Here is a 4,943-nt window from a genome sequence, read left to right on the forward strand (position 1 = left end):
TGCACTACACCACGACACTGGATTCCCTACCGACGTGTGTTGGCAAAACTTACTTTCGCCGACCGACTGTTGGTCGAAAAAACTTCTATCCAACTGTCAGTCGGTAATGCACACGTGTAACAACCAACTATCGGTCGGGAATGTTGGAATATATACCATCAAACTGTGGGTCGGTAAAAATTGCACTACTGGCAAACTGTTGGTCGGCAAATAATGCCGACCGACCGTGGGTAGACAACTGGACCGTCCAAAATATCCGCGCGCGCGTGCCCGGGAAACTTAGCGCGCGAAGCCCATCCGAATTTTTCAGCCTTCTCGCCCCCATGGCCCACCTAATCTCTCCGTGCCCTCTCTCCCTTATCTCTTTCTCTCCCGATCTGAGCGGCGGCGGCAGCTCCCATCCTCTTCCTTCATACCTCTCCCTCAGATCAAGCGCCGCCCCATCAATCTGTGCGTGTCGCCATGGAGGGCTCGCCCCTCTCTCGCGCCTCCTCCGCACGGAGCGCTGGCAACCAACACGGCGTAGATCCACCATCCCTTCGTCCGCCCCATGTGCCTGCCACCGGTGACTGCCGCACTGTTCCGTTCCTCCCCCGCCTGCCGCACCAACGGCCCACGCCGCCATGCCGTTTTGCTGCAGCCGCCGCCCCTACCCTCGCGCTCCGGGCAGAGTCTAGTTCTTCTTCGCGATGACTAGGCGTTCCTCCCGGTGGTGGCGCTCTGCCTGCTGTGTTGCGTTTCTCCCAGCGGCTGCGCCCTTCGAACCCTACCTGTAATCAGTGAGTCCTTCTGGGTTTTTTCGGATTTTGATGTGCAACTGTAGGCATGTGTTCTTCTATCTTGAATTCCCTCGGATTCCTATCCGTCAGTTACTCAGTTTGCAGTAGAACTACACATCTTTCCTAGACCTCCATTAAATTAGTTTTTCTTACTAGATCATAGTTGTTTGATTATTGGAAAACAATCATTCTTTACCTATCCTTTTTGCATCCGCAGATTGATCCGGCAACAGAGAGATGAAGCTGCAAAGAGGTGTGATGAGGAAAAAGCCGGTACACCTCTATTCGTTGTAATTTTTGGGAGAGGATGACTAATCTAATATTGCCAACATATATGTTTGTCCTTGACCTGGATGTCGATGACACTCTTTTTCTTTCAGTTTGGAGTTGGTTTGCACTGTTTCTGCAAAAGTATTTTGTCTGAACGTTGTAAATAACAGTTGGTCACGAGTCTTATGGGTACAGTGCATCATATCAACTCTGCCCCTACACAGTATATATCTCATTACTTATTTCTCTGATATGATAAGTTGAGAAACAACTTGTCTTGTTGTTTTCTGATGTGAACTACTCCCTCTGTTCCTAAATACAAGTCTTTAGAGATTTCAATATGAACTACATACGGATGTATATAGATGTAGTTTAGAGTGTAGATTCACTCATTTTGCTTCGTATGTAGTCCATATTGGAATCTCTACAAAGTTTTATATTTAGGAAAGGGGGGAGTACATGATATGGACATTGCACTACATTATGTGCTATTTTTTTACTCTAATTGACATGTTGTATGTCGTTCTAGAATTTTGTTCCTTCTGTTGGAACCCAATTATCAATTTTACACCTTCCAGAATTTATGACTAACAGGTTACATGCTGGTTTCTTACTGTTTTGGTTTCGACATTGGACGTTTGAACACATCATATACTGGAGATTGCTTGTATTATAATAGAAGGGAAAGTTACCAAGCGAACAATACTTGTGTTAGTGTTTTCTAGTGTATTGCATGTGCATTGTGGTCACTACTGTCAATCCATGGAAATTTAAATGTACAGTGATGGATTCAACGAATGGAACCTATATCCTGACTTGCCACTACTATATTGTAGCTTCTGAAACACTTGTATGCACAAATAGTTTCTCTTGGTTATCATAACTAAAACATTATAGAGACAAATCTCGCTCAGTTTTTTAGTGGGGAAGGAAAGCTTCAAGATATTCCATTTAAAGCGCTGATATCTATTTTAAAGCGCTGATACCATGTCTCCATTTCTCTTATTCAAGCACTCATATTCAGAGTAGTACATACAGTTATTCTATGCTATCAGAAATAAGGTCATTAATATTTAGATATATGCTTGTAAACTTCACACACACACGCACACGCACACGCACACGCACACGCACACACACATGCACACACCCACACGCGCTTGCGCACGCACACGTGCACACGCAGGAAGGTGGTGTTCATGCTTGATAGATATCCCTATAAGATTGTGCTTGGGTAGCAATAGTTCCTGCAACAACTACATTGTTTTCTGATCTATTGTGAGGCGTATCAAGGCCTTGATTTTGACATTTTCTCAGTATTGCTTAGATCTGTTTAGTTCAGATTTTGAATGTAACAACTACATTGTTCCTGTGATCTATTGCGAGGCATATAAATGCTTTGATTTTGACTTTATTTTTTCAGCTTAGTTCAGCTAGTATATAATATTAGATAAAAGTTTGACAGATGCACATGGCTAAGTCTTGTCAATATGATGGTTTACGATCTGCCAGTGGAACTTTAGATGACATAGTTTACCAATTTCAATGAAGTATGTTAGCAGATTAAGTGAAAGTTAGATATGAAATGAACTTAATTCAACCATTCTCTAGAAGAAAAGTACTCCCTCCGTCCCGTAATGTAAGAATTTTTTTGACACTTGGTGTCAAAAAACATCTTACATTATGGGACGGAGGGAGTACCTATTTGTCATATGGTGATGCTATTGCTTTTAGAATTTTATGCTTACCAGAAGATTTACTCAAATATTAAACAGAGAAACCTCTTTTTCAACAAGTTGTTTCCGATCCCACTGAGATAAATTAAAAGTCTACTACTGCTAATTACTATAGACAAAATAAAAGTCTGCTACTGCTAATTACTATAGTGGAACAGAATGTATGGTTGACATAAAGGCTATATTGGAAAATTTTGAGCTGTTGTGGTGTTCCTAGTAACTTAGAACTGCTATGAAGATGAACTGAACCATAGTACTCTAAAATTAGGAGCAAGAAATTTGAAGTTAGTCTACTGTAGAGTAATAAAGTTCTTGTATATGCTGCAATTCAGTTGCATTTAGGGGCGGAGCTACGGGGCCACGATCGAGGGCATCCCCTATCGTTCGTTTCGGCGCCGGCGCACGAGCACACATGGTCGCTCCGCCTGGAAGGTCGATGATGGCATCTGTACAACTGATCCACAATGGAGCCGATGGTAGAATAATCCTGCGGTGAGTCTCCTTTGATTCCTTTGTTCATTTATACTGTAGAATACAATTGATGAACTTATCCGCTTCTGGCTCAAGACTACAACTTTTTTGCTTGAGAGGGTACCTTTCTTGTTTTATTCTCAATAATAGGTACTGTAAATTAGTTTGCGCAGATTTTATCATTTGAGTTGTAAATTTCATCCTTAGGACAACATAGCTGATACACAAACTACCGATCAAATATTCTAGCACGGGTAAAATTTACAACAAGCTAGAATTGCCATATAGGATTATCGATTTTGTTCTGTGTTTTGGGTGTAAGAGCCATATTCAAACTAAAGAACAAAAATACAATTTTCTAATTGAAAAATGCATGTTATCTTGTGTTCCTCTATGTAAGGTCATTGTCAGGAAAAAAAATATGTCCGGTGTCTTCTTCGCCCCCCCCCCCTCCCCCCTATCGTCAAATCCTGGCTCCGCCCTGGTTGCATTGTGGAGTAATCGCTGATGTCATGTTTCCATAAGCGGGCTGTCATGACCTTAACAGTGCAGAGTTATGCTTTATATAAATTTTGCTATTCTTTCCAGAGCACAAGGAAATATATGAGGTGAATCAGTTTTCTTATTCTGTTGTTGTTATATTCAGGTGTATGTGGGTTTAACATTGACCGCTAATTGTTTCTAACCAGGAGCTTTCCCTCTTTAGGAATATAAGCTGAAGCTTTCTCATTGCCTTGATCCTTTGGAGAAAAGACATTCAAGTTGACCAGGAACCATGAAGCTGGCAGTTTGCGTCAACTGTGTAATGGAGCAGACTATGAATCGCTGGACATACATCTGTTAGCTATCATTGTGTAAACATATATGGTGTCTCGGTCAACTGGATAATCTGTGCAAACCTATTTGGCCTCTCGGTCATTGAAGTATAAATGTTTCCTCTTAATTGGTTACCTCGTCCATTTGTGAGAAGTAATTAATGTGTTATTTTTGTTTTGTTTTGGTTTAATATTTTTGGAGTACATGTGTGTTGCTATAATTTGATTGATATTGTGATGTAATGAGATATATTACTTGATGGCACTGTTTTGTTAAGGCAAATGCCAAATAATTGGTGGGTATTAAACAAAATGCTGTCAAGCTGTTGGTCGGCAAAGCAAACTCCCATCTGACTATTGGTTGGGAAAAGTTCATGGTCACCTCAACGGATTGTTGGTCGGGATAGAATACCCTGTCCCATAGTCGGTCGGGAAAGGCCCATCGTAGCCCAAACGGACCGTTGGTCGGGAAAGGCCTACGACAGGCCCATCAGAATGTTGGTCGGGAAAGATACACCATAGCCAATAAGCTATTGGTCGGGAAAAACATGTTGGTCGGGAAAGGGCTTTCCCGTCTGGACATTACCCAACAGACAAAGTCGGTCGGCAATAGTCTTTCCCGACCGACTGCCTGTTGGTAGAACTTGCATTCCCGACCGACTTGGCTGTTGGAGATGTAGTGATGTGGTGTAGTGGTGGACGAGGATGGTGAGGGCGTTGTCGACTCACCAAATGGAAGAGCAGGCAATTACACCAACGCCGAAGACATCTTACTATGCAATACTTGGTTGCAAGTGTCGAGGGATCCATCCGTTGGAGGTGATCAAAGTAGAGATGCTTATTGGCTCAGGATGAAAGAACACTTTGATATT

General features: G+C 42.2%; 1 long non-coding RNA gene across 3 annotated transcripts; it reads left to right on the forward strand.

Moving 5' to 3' along the window:
- Positions 1 to 367: 367 nt before the first annotated feature.
- On the forward strand, positions 368 to 4,249 carry LOC119325451. Of its 3 annotated transcripts, XR_005157532.1 has the most exons (4): positions 368 to 779; positions 997 to 1,052; positions 1,160 to 3,277; positions 3,963 to 4,249. It is a non-coding gene; the product is annotated as an uncharacterized LOC119325451 (long non-coding RNA). The 3 variants fall into 3 exon arrangements; XR_005157533.1 differs by having other exon boundaries at positions 997 to 3,277; positions 3,946 to 4,249; XR_005157531.1 differs by having other exon boundaries at positions 997 to 3,277.
- The last annotated feature ends 694 nt before the right edge of the window (positions 4,250 to 4,943 follow it).

The sequence above is a fragment of the Triticum dicoccoides genome, chromosome 6B (assembly GCF_002162155.2).
Source record: "Triticum dicoccoides isolate Atlit2015 ecotype Zavitan chromosome 6B, WEW_v2.0, whole genome shotgun sequence".
In the NCBI taxonomy this organism is placed as follows: Eukaryota; Viridiplantae; Streptophyta; class Magnoliopsida; order Poales; family Poaceae; genus Triticum; species Triticum dicoccoides.